The sequence below is a fragment of the Athene cunicularia genome (genome assembly GCF_003259725.1).
Source record: "Athene cunicularia isolate RWA chromosome 2 unlocalized genomic scaffold, athCun1 chr2_part1, whole genome shotgun sequence".
Classification (NCBI taxonomy): Eukaryota; Metazoa; Chordata; class Aves; order Strigiformes; family Strigidae; genus Athene; species Athene cunicularia.
The window spans coordinates 11,631,366-11,653,562 of NW_020799095.1; the positions used below are offsets into that span (position 1 = coordinate 11,631,366).

Sequence of the window (22,197 nt, forward strand, 5' to 3'; positions counted from 1 at the left end):
CTCTGCAGTAAAGGTAGAACTGTCGACCCCAAGAGACAGAGCATTTTCCCATAGATTTTTTTTTTGTCCCATCTGTTTTCAAATTAACTGATGATAGAAGAGGGGGAGGATGAAGGGAAAGAATAGCATAATGAAACTCCTCTGTTGCATCACTTACAGTTCTCAAATAATGTTTGTAAAAAATTGATGTTGCTTCTCTTCAAGCTGCTGGGGGCCACAAGTCTTTAGTCAATTAAATTCTCATTTTTTGATATTTTATTTTTCCAGCAAGTCTTCTTAAATATCTTTGTGCTGTTGTTACATGTGTCTGGTCTCATTTAACTAGCTAAAACAGTCAGAGAAGTTTTTTGTATTTTAGGTATATACTAGATAAACAAGTAGTAATGGGAAACATAAAAGTATTGTTCAAATTAAGAATTAAAAGTTGATGTAATCTGAATGTGAGCCACGTGAGTCTAAATTGTTTGATTAGTTTAGATCATGCAATTGAGAAGATAATGGAAGGGAAACCTAAGTACATATTAAATACCTTTCAGATACTTTATTCAGTTATTCTGGATAAAGCAGAATATTCCCTAAAATTCCATATTAATTTTTCTGAACATCCTTTCCAGTCTTAGGAGGGCAATCAAGATAACATAAGATCTGTGAGCTGCCATTTTCCCCGCTAGCTGTAAAAAAATTATTCTGGTAATTTGTTCTTGAGCAGGTGAATGTGTCTGTTCTTATTGTAGTCCTAGTTTTCATTTTGAATAGAGATATTAATCTGGCAAGCTGTACTTGATTTGTGTTTCAAAAAAGAAAAAAAACAACCAACCAACTGGTGGAATATCTACAGGCCAGATAGGAATAATTTTATCTAAAGATACTAGCTTCTTTCATAACCTTCTTCTCAGTGTAGTTCATCCCACTACTTTTTTCTTCTGTTTCAACTCCACTGAGGGCTGGTATCCTGAGAAGACCTCCATTCCTTATGCTTGTGTCTGACCTCCCAACAGTAGTACTTGTTTACCTAGAGAGATAATTTTTTTCTGGAGAGCATCCAGATGATAACTTACTTTTTCATTCGACCCCTTTTTCCTATTAGTTATCTCCTGTTAGTTGATCTGTGTCATTTGATAAAACTAATTAGGTAATAAAAGACTGCTTTTGAACTCCTCCCTTTAATTTTGGCATGGTGAAATGTACTTCTTGGCACCTTGCTCTTCCCTCATAAAGACAGCCTTCAGTTGACAAACAACATTAATCCAAAAGTAAACAAGTCAGTTCACGCATCCTCTCTTCATATATCCTTGTGCCAGAACAAAATAGTTCCTAACAAATTATTTGTACCAAAGATAGTGACATAACCCTGGCTCTGTTTTAGAGTTTTGCAAATGTTTGCAGAGTATCTCAAGAGGCCAGGCTAAAAATACTCAATGAAACCATTCAGCGTTCTACTAAAAGCATTTTGTTTCCTAGGACTTCCCTCCCTTCTGAAAATGCCCTCCCACAGCTGCATTGCATTTATTAAAAGGTGATGCAGGTATAAGGTAGAAATATCACATTTTATATTGTATTTAAAATTTAGCCTAATTTTCAGGTTTTCTTTTTAGATTACGTACATGTTTTGTTACAAAGAAATCTCAATGGATGGGAAGTTATTATTAGCTTCAAGCTGAAGTATACCCATCCAGTGAGAAAGAGGCTGATCGGATTATCCTTCATAAAAGTTTTCAGTTTGATGGTTGGAGGTGTCATATGGAGCATTTCAAAAACAAATGGCAAAGAATTGCCATTTCTGTATGGCCAGTAGTCTGTGCTGCATCCTGAAGAGGCAGAAATTGACTGAGGACACTGGTGGATCTTTTTTTTTTTTTTTTGATTGTTGCATGTATGCACCCTAGAAGGAAGGTCTCAAAGCTTCCTATGAGAAGAATGTGGAATATGCTCTCCTCAGATGTGAGATCTGTAGAAATCACTAGTCATTTTCTGTTTGTGGTGCTCCAGAACCTGGAGGAGAAATATGTCCGGGATCCTCAAGAGTCCAAACACCCAGCCCACCAGAAATCAGAGGGAAACAATTGTTTCAGATGTTTTAGGGTCGACTTAGCGTTTAAGGATATGGTGTAGTTGGGAATTGTCAGTGTTAGGTCAGTGGTTGGACTGGATGATCTTCAAGGTCTTTTCCAACCTAGACGGTTCTGTGATTCTGTGATTCTGTTTTGGAAACAGCAATCAGTTCATGGAGGGCTGACCAAAGGTAGGCATCTAGCTTGGCTGATGCTACATGTGACCTACCCAGACACAATTCCAGAGCAGCCAGTGGAAGCCAGGCAGGGTACCTCAGGTCACGTGTGCGCAACTGAACTGAACTCTTACCTAGTTTTGGTCTCTACTGCAGCACAATTTAAACCAAGAGAATATCTATCAAAGCCAGTGAAGTTAAACCAGCAGAAGAATCTCATCAGAATCTGGCCTGTGTTTTACACTCAGAAATGTCACCTCTCTTAAAAGAATGGCTCCTACCTCTTAATTATTCAGTGTTAAATGCAACCAGCACTTTGGTCAGGTCTGAAGAAGTGTTTTGATATTAGTTGCATATTTACTGTGTGCTGGATTTACTTCCATGTGAGAAAGATGTACTGTGAGGATGTTCAGAATCCGTTGTGCTCACAGAGATTTGGAGTACTACATCTTCAGGGATGCAGGAGCCCCAAAATAGCAGCATATGAAATTTTAAAATCAGTGGTATGATAAACTCGGATGGTACCAAGATGTGTTTATAAGTGAATCGTGATAAATAAATTATGGGACTGATAGTGAGATGCAATTATAGCAATAAGAAGTGACTTTTAAAATGAAGGAAAAATTGAAGTTTGTACTTTCGTTTGTCCTAATTAGATTGAGAAAAAGTTTTGACTTGCTTTCTGCCCCTGAATGTTTTTTTGTATCTTCTCTAGATGCACTTAGAGCCATGTTTCACTCAAGGGTGTTTAGCTAAGATTCCTGAAATGCTTGTTACCCTCTGGAGCTGCTGCTTTTTGTATCAGGAACGCTCCTGAGCTACTGCAGTTTATAACCTACCATAATGTCAGCTAAAACTTTCAGCTGTTTTGACTAATGTACTTTGTGTCTCAGACAAATTTGATTCTGCATGTCTAGCATTAAACATAAAGGCTTTCCAAGCAAAAGCCAGTTGCCACTGCTAGTGAATTGAAAGCACGGACTAGCCTGCCATAGTGTCAAATGTGGTAATCGCTTTTTACTCATAAGCAGCTCTGGAAATCCAGACAACCAAGACTGTTTGTCCTGTGTGCTTTCACTTAAGGTACTGTTCATTTCACTTCAGGTAGTTTCTCAGCCCTCTTGGCTGAAATACAGTGCCTATCAAAGCACTTCCATGAATTGTTCCAGTGCTGTGCTTAGTGCTACATCAGTTAATTGTATCCTGCATGGTGTGACTTATAGCTTAGTATGGACAAATTCTCCGGGATTATACATTTGCTAAGAGGTGGTGTCGAGTCTCTGTATTTATAGGCAGCTCTGTGGTGCCCAGCAGTATGACACCCATTTCCCCCCAGGATCCCTTCCCTGTTTGGGCTGTGCGCTGCCTTCCCCAGCTGTTAAGTGAAGATGTGGAGCAGTGCCAGAGGTGTGCTTTCCAGCAGGATTATGGGCTCTTTCTGATCTGAGCCCAAAACAAGGGCATAGATACGGAGCAGAAGAGGCTACAGCCTGGTTTTGAATGGAGCTGCTCTGCCTCGGCTCAGTGTTCAGCCGTAGTTGCTGCAGTGCTGTCAAGATCTGATCCATGGGAAGAGAGACTGCTCGGCTTTGACAGCTGCAGTCCCGTCCTAGGCACTGCAAAAATAAACGAAGAGGTGCTGTCGAGCAGAAGCACTCTCAGAGTGTCCTGGCAGGGGACAGCCTACTACCTCTGGTGCTTTTTCAGCTGGACAGGACAAGAGAGCTCCCCTGCCCACTGCCCCTTTGTGCTGCCGACAGAGGCTGCCCGTTCAACCGATGAGATAAGCAAATCTCTCCATCCCCGCCCTTGCATGTGAAGGCAATGCACTTTAATATAAAATGACCTTTTTGTTGCATATTAAAAATGCTAAACTGTTAACACGTTGTGGATTAAACCCCTAACATCCAGGGTTTTACTCACATAGGATCCACAAACACTATCTATATATGGGATTAAGAGTGCACAGCTGTAGGTGTTACCAGTGAACAAGGAGAGCTGTGTCCTTACTAACTAGAAGCTGTGCAGCTTCTTGAATTCACAAGAAATCCTTCTACAGTGTGTTAGAAGTTGCAGTAAGTTTTGCAGGATTTAGTCTATGGTAGGGATTGATGTTGTGACACTAGGTTCTTTTCAGGTTCGACCAAATTGTGCTAGGTGAGGCAGTTACTGTAATTTTATTCTGAATGAACACAGCAGAGAAATGCCTAAACCCATTAGAAGATTTCAAGGGGAAAAGCCCACCCTATTTCACTGCTGCACTAGTGTGAGCTTTGCTGACCGTTCAGCAGTGGATGACATTTTACAGTGCTTTTGTCTGGTGCTAAAAAAAAAGCTTTCTGATGTATGCCAAAGTTACATGGAATACATAAGAGCTAAAATTGAGCATACCTCTTGGAAAGGAAAATTATAACTGGAAGGAAAATATATACTAAATCGTGGTGTGAATAAGCTGTGACAGTGATTTTCTCCTACGCAAAATTTAAGATAGAAGGTCAAAAATGCTAAAAGCTAAGTAATAGCTAACACTAGCGAACAGTGTTTGTCTTCAAAGGGTCATAGGGATTTTCATGAATTTCAAAAGATCCATAAAAGAAAGGGATTGTTTGGCTTGATTTACAGGTACTGCAGCTGAAGCAAAGTTAAGTAACTGTCCATAGCAGAGCCAAAATGAAATCTGACTCAGGTATTCCTGGTCTCTCGCCTTGTTCTCCTGTTGCTTGACTGTCAAGGCAGACTGACACCAAAATGTCAGGAAGGTCTACAAGTTCTTCATGATTTAAAAAAAAAAAAACAAACCACCAACCCCCCAAAAAAACATTTAGCAACTTTGGGTCTCTGTAACAGACATAGTTTGTACCACAGATTCATAAAAGTGGTTTGAGCATGTCTATTTCCAAATATATTTTATTTTTAGAAACTGCAGAATTTTCCTGTTCTTACCATTTCCTGTGGTTTTACTCTGGAGCATGATGGCTGAGGAGGGCTGTTTGTGTGATTTAAGGTATGAGAATAGAAATTGTATGTCCTGGATTTACAGATGCAAGTCAGATGCGATGGTCAATCCCTTAAGCATACTAACAACAAGTTAACTTCCTCATCTGTAGAAGAATATTTGTCATATTAGTAGCCCCTAGGAGAAGTGAGGCTGCACTGAGATTTGAAAAGCCCCGTGGGATCCATGTAGGAAAGTGTCTGTAAGAGTGATGTTAAATCAGTGAGAGTGTAGAAACAGTACTTTCACCTGGTAGTAAGCAGTAAGAGAATTAAGCTAAACAGGAACAAGACTCACTGGAATGAGTGTTGACACATGGAGTTAATTGAGAACAATTAAGTCTGTGTGTAGACAAGATCTACGTAGTCCATTTGAACTGCATGGTATTATGTGAGTAAAGGGGGCAGGATTAGACCCATTGTTTACAGGTTTACCTAGTGCTTTAAACTATTTGGATGAATGGTGTTACACAAATGTTAGTCATAATTATTATTTAATTATGACCACATGTTTACTTTGAACATAGTCCTATGCTTAATATGTAGGAAAGCCGCGATAATATTGCAGCTTCAGTGTGTGAGCTACTGTTTGCCAAGCAGTGTTTTGCTAATGGCTTCTCATTTTGTGTGATGAAAATGCCTCCCTGGACTGTGCAGTTGCACTGGTTGTGGTATGTAATAGGCAAATAGCTTTCATAAAAATACCTTCAGCTAGTACATTTTGAAACAGATGCATCTGAGATAGAATGCTAACTTATTAAAATCAATCCTATTAAATGTGCTGCTTGTGTATCATTTCAAAATATCTGAGGTGCCAGTATTTCATTCTGGTTACATTGAAAGTGCAGAAAGCAAATTTCATAGTATGATTCATAAGTTCAGGAGTGCTACAGAATTTCTGTAATTCATGTGTTGCTACTTTCATTTGCATTTAAATGTTTAAACTGTTATAAAATTTCAGATTCTCTAAACTTTAATCTAGTTTTTTCACTCCTAAGCAGAATGAAGTTATTCCTTCTTTAATCGTGTTTTGAGTTTTTCCTTTGCTCAGATCTTCCATTTCAGATACTGCAGAAAGCTTAAGATAAGTTTATGAGTTGCTACAGATAGAAGCAAGGAAAAGAGCTTAGTGGGTTTTTTTTACCTTTTCATTTTGGTTCTTTTTTTGGAAACCTGGTAAGAAATATAATTCTGAGGGGTGTATAGTATATCCTAGGTTACAAGAGATGGGATGCTGTTCTATCCTTTTTATTAAGTTAATGCTTTTTTTATGTGACTAAAGGTAATGGAGAATGTTAGCCTTTTCTTTAGAATGCCCCTAGTGTGTTGAATGGAGATATCTCAGTCCCTCTACATGTGGCATTTTACAATGATTGTCAGTTCTACTGAGAGGGGAAAAAGACCTCTCTTGAACACAGACTGTGCACATGGACTTCCATGAGGGGTCAACCTCGCTAATTCAAGAAATATTAGTCTTTCCTTTAACCCGATTCATGTCTCTCTCAGTTCCTGAATCCCATAAAATGACTGCAGCTCATTGTTTAAGGCACTTGTTTTTCTCTGTGGGCCTCCCCTGACACACTTGTCCCTTGGTAGATAAGCTTGTGAACCCTACTCACCAGCATGTAGAAGAAGCTTTGTGAGTCTCCTGGTCGTGTCAGGCTTAAGGTGACATGACAGTTACCATGTGCATCAAAAAGCATGTGTTTCTTCTGTGTTTCTGTACTTCAGTTGTCCTGAATGCCTGTCTGCTTTGAGGGAAAATTACTTTTCCGATACATTTTTTTAAACAAATTAAAATAGTCATTTAGAATAAATGTATGTTTTCTAAGGGGAAAAGGGGACACATGCTGATTCCTGTAGGAGAGAAGAAACTTTTTAAAAAGTCCTAGGTGTTCAAATTTTACTTAAACTTTCTCTCACGCAAGAAGACAATCTGTTCTAGATGACTGCTTCTACTTGAAAACAAAGTATTTCAGTAGAAGTAATTATGTTTTATTTGAAAAGATTTCTGAAAGAAAGGTTGGTTTTAAGAAATTATTTCACTCCTTCAATTTATTATTTTGGTATAGAAATGGAGGTAAAAATAATTTGTGAATGCAGTTTCCTTGCAAGGGCTTGAGTTTCTGCTCAAGGCTCATGCATTCCTTTGCCTTCCTCTGTGTTTTTCCAGCCCTGCCATACGATTGAATGTTTGAATATTGTAGTGTCAACAGCTCCTTGTATTTTCACTTGATACAGCTGAGCAAAAGTTTTGACATTCAGCTGAAATGTTTGAGGAGCCATTACCAGCATAATTCTGCTTCTTAAGTAAATCTCATCTTGGTGCTTGAAATCTAAATGGATTAATATTTTTAATGTCTTGTTTACAATGCTGCCTATGAAAGCCTGTATTTGTCTACTTGCCAGCCTTCCTTCTTGGCCTGGAACCATTCTGGCCTGAATCTCCACACTGGGCTCCCATCCATTTTCCTTGAGTCTCTCTGGTTCCCTCCCTTTTCCTCAGGGGCTCTTTGGAAGATTGTCAGAAGGGCTTTAATTTCTTGAGCAAGTCAGCTTTTTTTGACTCCTAAATATTTCTGCTCCAGCCCTGAATTTTAGAGTTTGCCAGCCAACCACAGATGGCTTGCCCTGGTGGTGTTACAAAAAAACACATATTTTCTCAGGTTTTGATGAAAACAAACCTAAAAACAAACCAGTGTTAGCTTTGCGAGTGGGCAGAAAAAGATGGTTAAGAAAAAAGAAGCTTGCACTGTGTGTGTCTGTGTGTCTTGACGAGGTGCTCAACGATCTTGATGGAGTAAAGGTGAGCTATTAGATAACTCCTAACGTAAATTATATACATTGTGGCATACTACAGTATTTTACCATCAGAGCCATACTAGCTGGGATTGCCAAAAAGAAAAAAAATCCACTAAAAAACCCAAACCAAAATTACGCATCTGGTGGCACTGGCTTAGATATGATTGCTGAGGGTCTTCAGGGATAGACAGGCTCTTAGAGGAGAGTCAGGAGACTTGCCGAGTGTGACATAAGCCCAAGTGCTAAAGCAGCAAGTTATTAGAAAGTAGAAACCAGGGGTGTATGATATCAGACTACATTACGGTAAAATTATGCAGCTGTAGGTATGGTGAACCCTCACTCTGAGCAGGCCAGCAAATCCTCACTAGTGGTTATTTTGATATGTGATACCCTGATGCTAATCTAAGGAGTTGAATGCAAAACCGAAGAAACCCCAGCAACAATAACAACCCTTAGCCGAGTGAGGAGCACTTGGCAGTGCTCGCTGCCTTCTTAGAAACAGAGAGCGAGCATGAGCTAACTCAGTAACAGGGTGCAGGGATCGCACAGAGGGATAGATGGATCTTTGCACAGTCCCCTGAGTCGGGTACATGTGGAAGGAAGAGGTGATGTCTCTGCACCAAAAGACTGAGACCAGTAATCAAAGAACCACCCCCCAAACAGCACAAATTTCTGCTTGGTCTGTCTTCGAACAAGATGGGGCTTTGCTGCCCTGTCTAGTACAGCAGGGTGATAGCCTTGGAGCAAAGCCTGGCCAGAGGTGCGTTTTGCCTGCCTGCCCCTGCCCCGAGGCAGTCAAGAGCTGCTTCGAGGTGGAGGAGCAGTCCTGTTGCCCCCTGCCATCAGCATGACACTGGCTTGCCTCCTGCCCGTCCCCTCCTGCGGGAGCTGGGCTCCAGCCTCCTGGGAGCGTCCCCTCGCACTGGAGGTGAAGACGAAGTTGCAGATAAGAGGACACGGCTGAACCCCTATGTTCCTGCCCATGAGGACTTCTGGCAGGGGACAGCTGTACCCCAGGAGTGAGTGAATGCATGTTTGTGCGCGTCAGATGCTGATTTCCAAAGATACTTTAATTTCTGGGTTTTAACATGCCATTTAGTTTTGAAAACATGGTATTACTCAAAATGAGATTGATTAACAAAACAAAATAATCTTCACAATCTTTCATTACAGATACACAAGATACATGAGCATCCTTAATGTTTTATAGACTAGCATATCTGGCACTAAAAAAATATTATAAAATAAGTATAAATGGCAGGGATAAGGAAAAAGGAAATTTGGATTTAGTATATGAACCGGCCAAGTGTTTGGCTACCCTTTATCAGTTATTGACCATTCTCCCTGCTGTTCAGAAATTACTTGGAGTCAGGGATTCTCAGGGTATTATTATTTTTTTTTAAGTCTCCTTGCCTTTCTCAGACATCAGGATTACAAGATGAATGTGCAAACATGAGTGTGTGAGTCAGGAAACATGGCAACGGAGGTGGCTGCGTGAGCGAGGCTGTAGGTAAACAGAAATAAAGTTAATTGGCAGTTTTCTTGTATAGCACGGGCAGCTGAAGTCCTTCTCACTGGAAGAAATTTTCTTTTCCCATTATCCTTCAGCATTCTCTTGGAGGGATTGTCTCAAGGGAAGAGAGTGAGTCAGAAAATATGCCAAGTTCATGTCACGGCTGTTTCGGCATTTCTTTCTCTCGCTGGCCTCCAGGAGCTTTATTGGCAAGTGTTTTTAAAGGAAATGTTGGCACAGGAAGGCCTTATTGTTTATGTCATGAAAGTCTCTTGGCGTCTTCTGCCTTGTTATTTTCTCCCTTAAATGGGGAAATTAGGAGTGGGGGGGACTGAGAAAGGAAAAGAGGAGAGAAGCAGAGTATTAACTTCCAGACTCTTGAGGGTTGCTACCCAAACTGTTCTCCCTACGTCAGGATGTATCTTGGTGAGTCCTCTCTTTTCTTTTTCTCCGTTGCTGCTTTGCAGGCTCTGCTGCAGCCAGTGAAACAGTTTCTAAATGTATGTTTCCTCTTCATGCTTTTCAAGATGTGGCATTTAGAGATCTTTTTGGAAAAGAGAAGCCAGCAGTTTTTGGGTGGGCTCTCTTCTGCCAGAATGAGGCAGGGAGAGGCAAATACAGAGCCCAGCCAGGGTCAGATCACTGCCACCTTCTCACACGCGGAGCCGGGCTCTGTGATGGGCTGTTGAGGACATTTCATTAAATTCTTTTCAGTTCTGTGTAAGGTTTGCATACAAATACAACGTGATTTACAGGAAAAACAAATAAATTTGGGAAGTTCTGTGGAGCAGATGTGGTGGGTACCGACAGGAACAATAGCAAGACGCTGCATGGTCAGAAATTCTGCTCATTGAAAACCAAAGCAGAAAGCAAAAGCATTCATTTAAATGTATATGCATTCTTTAAAACAAAACAAAAAAACGCAACCCACCCCCCAAACTTATTCATATATACTGAGGCAATTCTGGCAGAACAAAAGCACACATAAAAAAGTACTATGTCCAGTGAAGCAATAAAAGTTGCTGTAACCTACTACCCTCAAGTTAAAGTGAAAGTTGTGAAGTCTCTGAGGATGCTATTTTAAAAAATCAAATGTTAACATTTCAAAGAATATTTCAGTATTTAACATTTTGTGATTTGGAAAGTAAAAAGTTAACTCTCTGCTTGTGATTGCAGAAAGTCTGTTTCTAAAACAGGTTCATTTTTATCTATGATATTTATCTCTCTGATATGTGTGCAGCTCAAAGATACAGGATGACAAATTCTTTCAGGTTAACATAGCAAAAATATGCATTGATGTACCAAAAGAGCAAAATCTCTATTTCTTCTGGATTTGTTAACAGCAGGAATTAAAAAAAGAGTCAAATGCCTATTTTTGTATTTTTGTGAGCTGAACATAAAGTGACATCCAAACCACTTCTATTTGTACCCAGTTAAACTAAGGATTGTCTGTGGGATTAAGTATCTATTTCAATAAGGCTGTGATGCAGTTTTTGTGATGTCTCTTCAAACACTGACTATTTGTTGGTACATGATGCATCTTTTTATTGTGGTGTCTTACTTGCATTTTGGTGATGCTTTTTTGGAATGCTCTTTTTCAAAGGAAAGAGAGATGATTAATCTTGGCTCCTAAAACCTACATTGTTTCACTTTTCAACTCTTTCATGTGTTTTTGTTTTCTGACCTACCTATTTGCGGGTCTATGCAAAATCTGCAGTGTGTAGTAGTTTAATCTGTGGAAGCGTTTCCCTCCCCCCCTGCTTCCAATTTTGTACTTTGATTTGCTCAGACCTTGCCTTCACTTTCTTGAAAAATGTATATACAATTGAAGAAGGTCAAAGTTCTAGTGGAACATGCATTTCTAGACCTGAATATTCTTAGAGGTTGTTATTTTTTTAGATTTGGGATCTTGTTCAGACTGTTACCAGAAAAGTAACTGTCTGCCAACATTAGAATACAGAGAACTGGAACCTGGATTTTGCTTGGAAAACATCTTTAGGAAAGGTGGCTGTGGCTTTTATATTCCTGCTTTCAAGTATTTTTACCAGGATTGATCCATAAGAATTATTTTTTTAAATTATAAAGCCAGGAAAAAATACTCCTTCCAATAAGCAGTAGCTGATCTCTTTATAATTTATTTGGATGAACATGAATCCGTAACAATGCAGTCACTTTTAAAAGGACATCCTGGTTGCATATAGTATGATACACGCAAACTATTTTTAGTATGTTGCAAGTGTTATCTAGAATAAGACATAAGATTTCTCTGGTTTTGTCTGTGTCATATATATATGTATCTATGAATATATTACAATAGTTATAAGTGTCTCAAAAGATAAGTATTTTAATACTTACGGGAATATCACAATGGATTTTTCTCCTGTGGTAGGAATGCTGCATTTCTCTGTTCTAGCAGATAGAACCCTTTGTGCTGTGTTTCTTGCATCTCATGTCATAACATGAGAAAAACCAAACCATAAAACAGGGTGTGAGTAACTGTACTTTGGCCTTTGTCTGCTATCCGCTTTACCAGCCAGCCAAAATTCTTTAGCCATGACAGTAAAAGCGCAATATTAAATCATCAGCCTATACCTACCGCTCCAGTGTCAGATATGCTGTGACAAAACTGCTTTATTGCTATGCGAGAGCATGAGGTAAAATATGTTGGAGCTTTGTTAATGGAATGTCAGGATGAAATTTTAAATGGAAAGCTACAATTTTCTGAATGAAGAGTTCAATTCAAAACCTATTGGGTTAGGTAAGCCTGTGCTAGACCCAGGGGACAGTTTCCTGATGACCCTGTTTTTATTCCTGACAGACTACTCCATAGTGAGGTGCCTGGTGTTGCCTAAGCCAGTGGATAGGACATGCTCCCAGACTGTCAGGAGCTGGTGGTCCTGCACCCCACAGCTGTGCCTAGACAGCCCAGGGTTCCCAGCTGCACTTAAATTTCAGCTTCCCTGAGAGGCTGCAGGTCCAGGGGGTGCATGAGCCCTGTTCCCCAAACTGGGTTTTCTTGAAACTTTGTCTAACAAGACTCCAGCAACAAACATGTCAGCAGCAGGAAGGATTTTTGTCAGGTGTGGGAAGAAACTATGTAAAAACCCATGAAACAGTGCACTACACCCCATTCCGTCCTAGCTGCATTGAGGGCGACCCCAGGGGTGCTGCCATGGTGTCCTCCTCCTCTGGGTGCCTGGCTGCAGCAATGGGTGCTCCACTCCTCCCAGCTTCCCACTCGAGGGAGACACCACCAGCTTCTATTCCCTCATGTCCAGCTCTCATCTTGCCACGGGGCTTGCCAGAACCTGCAGGATTTTCAGACTTTGGTGTCCCTGTTGGGCTGGGTGAAAGCCATCTGACAGGCAAAAGGTATGGGGCAGAGGGAGGGAGGGTGTGGTGGAGTGGATTGGCCACTCCAGTAAACCTTATTTAAATAAACCTTAGGGAATTGCATTGGAAATGCCCTTCTCCTCTGTCCCCTGAAGCTTTGAAGTCACCTGTGAGCTTGGAAGCCCTCAATTTGGGCTACACCATTGGTATTAGATTTGTTGGTTTCTTTTGCAATGAACTCTAAAAAGTTACCTTCTCCATTTTGAGAGCTTTCTCCTCTCTCCCACACCTCCCATTCATTTTTATTGAAATGTACAAGGAAGGAAAGAAAAAACTGATATGGGAAATAATGATCTTGTAAAAAAGATTTTTTCCGAAATGCATAACCATTCATTTGCTGACAGCCAAACTCTGTTACATGTGCATAAAGAGCTGATCAGGATGATGAGTGCTATCAAACCACAGCTACAGTTTAGTGCTGCAGCATAGAATGAATGGGAACAGGGAATCAGTTATACTTTAGGATCGTGTTGTTCATCATGCAGGCTAAACAGCATGGCTTAACAGGGAGAGGTCAAAATTCTTAAGTCCTGCCTGGTTCTCCAAGGGAGTCAATGATTTGGAGAAATAATGTGATCCAGTTATAAACTACTTGGATTTCCAGAAGTTTTCAACAGGGCTCTTTCCTGAAAGATTACAAAGAATTAAAGCTGCCGTGCGATGAAATGGAAACTCTTGTCATGGAATTAGTATCAGGTTAAAAGTTAGGAAGCAACAGGGAGTGAATGGTCAAAGTTTTACAATGAAGGGAAGTCACCAATGTAGTCCCATAGGCATCAGTCCAAGTGCCTGGGTGGTTCAACATATGGAAAAGAGGGTTAATATTGAAGTAATAAAGCTTGCTGACAGTGCTAGAGTCAACTGAAAAGAGTTGTAGAAGGATCTGACAGTACTGAGTGTGACTGTGTAATAAGATGGCAGAGGAAATTCAGTGACAGTAAATAAGATTTGTTGAAGGAAAAGAATTGCAGTCATAGAGGACTTGCAACCACATCAGAAGAAAGTGCTCTTTTTAATAGATGCTTTCATGAAGATAACAGCTGAATGCCCATCAGATGTCAAAAACAAACATTTGGAATTTTTAGGAAGAGGACAGAGAAAAATGCCATATTCTTCATGTTTCAATCTACACAGGACTTCATCCAAGTGATGTGATCTTTGTTTTGACCTGTGAGAATTTCCTGTCTGTAATTCTAGAGCACATATAACAGCACAGTATTTGCCATCCTTAGATGCATCTTTTTCTGACATGATCTAGAACTCCTGTAATACTGAAGAACAAATGTAGATAGATAGATAGATAGATAGATAGATAGATAGATAGATAGATAGATAGATAGATAGAATTTTATTCCTTTCTATTTTTCCAGTATTAATGCATCTCAATACAGTAACATTTTGATGGAAGGACCTAGCAGTTAATCTTACTGGTAATTAAAGAAAAAATACTGAGAGCGTATCTGAAAAATAAAACAAGCCCAATCTGTATGAAATCTCATGCTGGGAAGAATGACAAATGTGAGTAGCTTTATGCTGAACAGAAGCCCTCGTTAATAAATAAGGATGGTTCAGCTGGGGAAAGTTATGTAGCATGCCTGTCTCCCATTATGTTTTATTCCGGGATGTGTTAGTCTCAAAGGACTTTTTTAATGGGTGGATTCAGATGGATGTGGATAAAACTGTTAAACCTATCAAATTCTCTTTTATTGCTGAGCGATTTTACCCAGGAAAACTTGTTCCTGTAGGTATTAAGCACCAGCATTATGTCCATAAATATGTAAAATTAAGCAGTTTGCCATAGGTACTTCGCAGGTACGATAACTATTACATATTTTGTGTGTATTTCAGTTGTTCTCTTAGTTACAAACTTGCACATTAAGTGCGGTATGCATACCACACAATTATTTCCACTTTTCCATCCCCATCCATCTGAAGATTTCAGATATTTAATAGAAGAAACATATTCTGATCTTGAATTCATTAAGTCATTTGTCTTTGGATCATTTTGCTTATGGTTTTATATGATGTTACAAGCTCCCAATTTCTAACAACAAAAAAAAATCACAAAATTCTTTGTCACCTGCAAAAGGTTCAAGATCATACTGACCAGACTGCTCTTCAGAATTATGTAGTTGCTTTCAAATAGTTTGAAAGATTATTATTGCTTCCCTGATACAAAAAAAGATAGGTTATGCTAATGTTCTAATGTTCATTTAATATATATATAGAAGTAATAAGTAATGTTACAATTTACATATATACTCCAATTTAAATAGAAAAAGATTGACGTTGAAGAAAAGCAGAATAAACTTTGATTGATAATCAGTGTGTTTTTTTCATGGAAAAAGTAATGCAGAAATTGCCACTGTATAAATAGATTGTGCATAATGAAAGAAAATGTTATTTCTGCATTACTTAATTTCTCATTTTTCTCCCTGACATTTTGAATCACGCGTTAGTCTGTAGAACAGTTTCAAAATATCAGAGGTAAAACAAAAAGCTAAACTTTGTCTTCAGGATGTAGTTTCATTAACTTGATTGGGCATTACTCAGAGCAGATCCATTTTTAGCATATTAAATTTGCATACTGACCTTTTCTGCACTGTGAACGAAAATTGGTGTTGATTAATCCTGTAAAATAACATTTAAGACTTCATTTAAATATATTCATAGGTGAACAATAATGACATCTAATCCATTACAATAATAAAAATGTTCATTACAGTAATAAAAATAAATCTAGATAGAGCCCAGATAGCTGAAAAAGATGGTCTTGCAAAGCTAACTCTTATTTTCAGAAATGCTGACTGACATTCTCCTTCTGTCTTTGATAGCTGTCACTAAAGTGCAGAACTGTTGAAAGTTTAATCATCTCATGAAGGATAGATCCAGACATCAGGTCTGAAATGGGAGAATGCATACATTTGTGTGTGTGCACATACTGACAACATTAATTTGGAAAAATGCCAGCTAAAAACTTGAGATGAAGTAGCTACTCCAGGTGAGCTGCATAACTGGACACTTCTGTTCCTCTTTCAGTGGGATCTCTACATAATTTAATTTAAACTGAAAGCAGATTTACCGCAGAGGAAATAACCTGGAATAGTTAATGTATGGATTGCCCTAAGTAATGACTGAAAAATATGTACATAACTACGTTGTCCTGCTGAGATTCCAGGTGGGTTTTGTATTGTAGGAGAGATAATGAGCAACGGGAGAGAGTCTAGATGAGAGTAACAAGAAATATCAAAGGCTTAGGAAGCTTGAGTTTGATGTTAGTGTTAGCGAAGCGTAGATGCTTGGCTTTACAAAAAGATGATTGGGAAGACCGTGATAATATTTCTCATGAAATGCAAAGAAGTTAGCTGCAAAGAAAAGAGAAAGCCAGCATTTCTTGTGGATATAGCAGGACACTGGGAGTTGAATTTACAGTAAGAGAACTCTGTACTGGGAAAAATGCTCTAATTAAAGGAATAGATGAGCAATAGAAGAGGTTGCTTAGGGTAGGTGTGGCATTTGAAGGTAGCATAAATGGGCCTGGATTTACAAGAGACATAGTAGCAAATCTCCCTCAGTCCCACATAGTGAGGAGTTTGCTTTGTCTCATGCAAGACCTGCTATAATAGTCCTGATAGGTAACCTCTAGTACACCAGAGTTTATATAAAACCCTGTAAGATGAAACCTTTTCTGTCCATCTGTACTTCACCCTGCACTTACTGCAAATCTTGCTCATGAATTGCAGGCAGTACCCACCCTGCTAGTGTGTCCATATGGACAGAGAAAGTAAATCCACTGGTGGACTGGAGCTGATGTCTGCATCGAAAGAATGAACTTCAGACTTGTCAAAATGCTAAAAGCCCATTGAAAGCTGCAATTAAGTTCTTAAGTCGAGGCTTAAGGATGTTTCATTGCTATGCACAAATTGTGAAAATACATGCAGATTGTACTATTTCAGAGACGTTATTCGGTGTTTAACTTTCTACTATGTTTCCTGGAAAGAGGAAGCAAGCTTTCCGCCCTTCACACTCCAGCGTTCATTCTGAATGCTGTTTGCTGTACAGCCTACCGTGGCACCTTATTTAATTAGCACTTGCTGCTTTTATTGTTCTGAAGAGAATTGTGATAGTGGCAGACTTCATGTCTTTATTACCAGCGAGATGGGAAAGGCTCCTGTGACTTTTATAACTGATCAGCTGAGACAGTCTGGTTGCCTGTGGTTCCTAATGAGCAGCGCATGACACAGTGCAGAGTATTGGCAAGATTAACGAACCCAGATTTCCTTACCAGCAGACTGACTTGTAATAGCAATACAGAGAAGGAGTGAGAGCGTTAGCACATGCTAAGTAATGTGGCATTATACTGAAATGAAAATCCTTTGCAACCAGCTACAGAAGTATGCAAAAACTTCAGGTTTATGTTTGCAAATCAGGATTCATGCAGATGGCTGTGGACTGACCATTGCTAAGAGTGAAGCCCTAAAGGGGAGATCTGCTGTTGACCTTCCAGGTGAAAATTCCCATGTGGAAAGACAGATCAGAATATGCTGCCTTCCAGAAATGTTCCAAGTTCTCTTAGCAACAGCCAAGAATGTTTTTTTCTTAGTTAAAGCCCCTGGCAGTACTCTTGTGACCTTAACAAAAAATTTAAAAATTATTATAACATAAACCCCCTAAATTAAATAATAGTAATTCCAATGCCTTCTGATCAATGGATTCCTGCTAAGTGTTCGTCCTTATTGGTGAAATTGTTTTCTACATGCTATTGTTTGGAAAGCTAATGACACTTGCTATGGTTTCTGACTAGGGATTTGCAAATACCAGATTTTCATTTGAAGTTTCTGATTTGGTGATACAAACAGCTCTAAAGAAGTGTAATCTTTCGGGTAATCTTGAAATGGTGAGGACACGGAGAAACTCACTTGAGTTGAATCACATATTATAACCATTCAAGTCATACTTTGGCAACTAAAGTGTTTAAAAACACCCACTGATTTCTTTATATTTCCTGACTCTTAAGGAAGACCAGAAGGATGAAACGTTAGGAGTCTATATGAAGGGGGGATGAAAGAAGACTAACAAACTGAATATGGGCTTTATCCTATGTTCCTTCAAGGAGCTGAGCACCTGCACACTGGAGGGACCAGTGACTTTATTTGGAGATTAAAACACTTAAGCACAGTGCAGGAGTCCTTTGTAGGTAAATGCATGAAGCTTTTGCTTTGCAACACCTATTTCTCAGCATCTGAAGGTTATTTCAGGCTTAGATCTCGGGGTTCCTTATGGCGCTTATACATGAACCCGCTCCAGCTGCCCATAGTGAGAGATGCCTTGGAGAGGAGTGGAAGCTAAGTCCCACCCCTAAACTAGTGAATTTGGGCTGACAGTGCACACTTCTGGAGCCAGGCAAATCAGATCTGTCCCTGTCTCCCGAAAGCAGGAGGAAATGCCCTATGCACCACAGATGGGTTTTGCAGCACTGAGGCTTTCCTATTCTCGTCTCTCATCTTCTCTGATTTGATCTTCGACTCTGCGTCTCCTTGCTAGGTAGGTAGTGTTGCCCACGGTGGGGGTCTCTCAGTATCCCTGCTGAAGCTGTTCTTTTTTTAATTATAAAATAGTTAAATATTCCCTGAGACCACAGAAATAAAAATGTCAGTCTTTTCTGGGAGAAATCTGTGCAGTGTGGAACTGAAATCAGCCTGGAGTTGTTTTACATGGCTTTAAAAAACAGAACAAAACCAGAACAAAATATCCATCAGCTATGAAAGAATACTGAGAAAAAAATATTCCCCAGCATCAAGTGAGGCTTTATTTGGTGAATACATAAAAATGTAAATTTCTTCAGGAGGTGAATTGCATGGTAATACAGATTTTGTAAGACGGAAGAATATTTCAGAAATCAGCTATCCAGTTCCAGAGCAGCTGAGACTTATAAATGATGTGTACTCATAGCCTGGTGAAATTTCAGCTGAAGCCCTTGGTCTCAATCAGTGCATTTGAGTTGTGAGACAGTGTACTAGTGAGGGCTGTGGAATTGCAAATGAGCACTGCGCTCCATCTTCTCCTGGGTGGTGTAGGCAGCTTTCTGCTCTAGGCTGCTGCCTACCTTGCCTGCTGCCTTAAGCTATCTCTGCTTTTCTGTGGAAGAATATAAGCAGTGGGTAGAAGTTCTCTTGAATTAAATGGGAACAGGATCAGGCTATGATTCAGGATCAGACTGCTTGTTGTTTTTTTTCCCTTTGCAAAGTCAAATTACTTCAGTTGGGAATCTCATCTTTATCCAACCCATGTGAAAGAGGGAACTGACGACCATTGTAAAGAGGAGCTTCACTTGTGATCATTCTTGTGTACAGCTACCAAATATTATATCTGGGCTCCAAATAAAATCTGAGTTTTAGGTCAAAAACCTGGAGAACTGTGATTACCGCTGCCTGAGAATTACGGAAAGTCATTTGCCCATATATTCATCTTGATTTTTTAAAAAATTTAATCAGTGCAAGTTCTTTCCATCTCATTTTATTATTTTAAAATCTGTTGGGAATTCAGTATTTTATAATAAAACTCCAAAATTGTTTTACCTGCATGTCAGTTTTCCCCACACTGCAGTAACAACAAAAAAAGCATACAAGTTATTTTATGTTATTTAGCTTGTAAATGTGATTTCTGACACTGCTTGTGGGTTGATCTACTTCCAAACTATTGGCTATTTCAGTGATGCACAAATCCCAACAAACAGGGCTTTTTCTTTATCAGCTTAAAATCTTGCTCCTATTAAAAAAATGCACTATGGATAAAATACCCCTCTTCATGAGAGAGCATTAAAAAAAATGTATGGCACTATTAAATATTCTAGTGGGCTGCTAAAACAAACAAGAAGAATGCTGGCAACAGCTAACATCCCAGATTCTTCCTAGGGGTGCCTGGATTCTCCAGTGCCTCCAGGTTCTCCAGGCAGCTTTGTGCAACCGTTTGCATCTGTAGCATTGAACAGTGCTTTACTCAGTTGTAAATGTGCTATGAACGCAGGAGGTGCTGTTCAGTGGAGATTCAGTTGCTGCCTCTGAGAAAATGTAACAGGTTTTCATTAAAAAACCTTATAATGAGTAAGAGGCAATATATTTAGTGAAGTTTATGGGTTTATATCTACTGTAGATGTCTTGGTGTGGAGCCAGTCAGAGTTTTTTCTGCAAGCTGGTGTCTGGATTTTATTAAGTCTTCTCCTTAATGAACAAGACACTTTTTCTTCTTTTTGTCTATCTCCAGTTGAGAGTTGTAGGACTCCCCTTTTATTTTTGAGGATATTGACTCTTGTGGATGAATTCTTTTTTCTCCCTGCTATCTCACTTCGTATTTGAAGCTAACTTCAGAAGTGTAGTTGGCCCCTGAAGGCAGCACATCTATCTGCTGGAAAACTAAGCCTTAGCTGCTTCACCCATCAGCATCAGTAGTCCACACACTCTGAGCGGGGGTGTTTGGATTCGTACGTCTGTGAGGATAATAGGCTATGTACTCTTTTTAAGGATAATTTGTGCAGTATCTAAAGACAGTAATACTTACAAGGAAAACTGTCTGTATGAAACTAACTGAAGAAAGATCTAAGGGTTATTTTAGAAAAGTGCCAGTGGAAAAAACAATTTGAAAGGAGGAGTCTTCTGTTCTCACCTATTTCCTATTGTTACAAAAATAATGCTTTCAATGTAAGAATGCAATAGTTTCATGTAGGTTTTTTGTGAAGAAATATGGGCAATGCACTTTCATTACCCGCTCTGCTGCTCACTGAATTGGAAGGTGTTAACTCGTTCTTTGGGACTAGGCAAGCAGTGAAGTGACTTCAAATGATTTTGCCAGCATACATATGTTGTGTAGAGGCATATAAAAATAATCATCCCTTCCTAGCCAGTGAAATTATCCTGGCAAAGCCCCTAATACATATGAAACTATGCCAGTGAAAAAGTGCCACTGCCTCTATTGGTTTAGCTGAAGCAATTTTGAGGAGATGACGCTGTGTTGGCAGGAGAGGGTTTCCTTCTGCTGGTGTGCACAGGAGGAGGAGGAGGAGGTCAGGAAGAGGCTGATGCTGTCAGGCCTGGCACAGGCACCACCACAGCAACACTGGACGCTCAATCCACCCTTCTCGGATTTTCCCCTGCACCCATCCCACCCAGTCTCCCTGACTGCACCAGCAGGTCGGCAGTCATGGTGTGCCCAGAACGAGAGGCTTGGTTGGTTGTTCTGGTTTAGGCCAACAGGCTGCAGTGGTCAAGGGCATGGCCACCTGATAGATACCCCCAAGCAGCCCTGGTTAACCTTATTTGCATCTGCTTTTATGCCTTTTGTCATTTTTTGACAGTCCTTCTTGCTGCCCTTGTACCTTTTTTCTCAACTCCAGTCTTCTCCCAGATAAACAACCCACCCTTAATTGCTTTTTCCCTCCTTGATACCATTTTTCCACATCCATCCCAACTTCTTTCAGTCACCATTGCCTAGGTAATCCTGGCCTTAGGTGACACAATAGGTCCTGCTGGCCCTGCATGGTTGGACTCCCAGCAGGTCTTATGCCCACACCTTTCCTCATCTGTGACACTCGGTCATTTCTTGACAAGCTCCTGTTCACCCATCAGGGAAATCCAGCTATCGATTGCTTTTGTTAGCAGTGTTGGCAGCATCAGTCTACCAACCTGGTGTCTTCCCCAAGAGCAAGGATTCCCACCCAGACTGCACAGGTGGGTTGGGATCGACATCTCGGATCCTACAGGAAGTTTTCAGCGTTGGAAAGAAAGCAGACCTAGGGCACTGCCATGGGAGCAGGAGAGCTGTGGCCGGAGCATTGCCAGCAGCCGCATGACCTGCAGCCAAGGGCGGTGACTCACATGAAAATGGCAGGCACCAGCCAATTTGGCAAGATGTCAAAGGGGAGCTGGGCTTTGGTGCTCATCAGGCAGACCCTTTTGTCCCTAAAAGTAACAGCCCTAAATGATGTGTTCCCATGGGCAAATATTTTGGGCCCGCTTCTGAAAAATCCATCTCATTGCCAGTGTTATTGCTTCCAAAGGGTAGATAGCCAACAAAGGACTGACTTCTTTGAACCTGGTGAAGGAAGTACAATAAGTAAGAGGGTGAAGTGAAGGAGCAATAAACTCAAACGGGCAGAGGAAAAGTTTTCCTTTGTAAAATATGAAGGCCTGGCCCCTCGCCCAGACAGACTGAATAAAGTAAGGTAAAAGTTGTAAAGGTTGCAGGAATGATGGTCCCAGTAGACTTTACTGAG

At 40.1% G+C, this 22,197-nt stretch overlaps 1 protein-coding gene across 3 annotated transcripts in view; it reads left to right on the top strand.

The window, feature by feature from the left end:
• Positions 1-22,197, top strand: part of THRB (thyroid hormone receptor beta) — a 125,878-nt gene that overhangs the window by 39,674 nt on the left and 64,007 nt on the right. The window contains exon 1 of one of the 3 annotated variants that reach the window (XM_026841623.1): positions 9,934-9,962. The exons of the other annotated variants lie outside the window; for them this stretch is intronic. The gene's annotated coding sequence lies outside the window, so the exon portion shown is untranslated. Of the gene's footprint in view, positions 1-9,933; positions 9,963-22,197 lie in introns of those variants that run through there. 3 annotated transcript variants of the gene reach the window in all.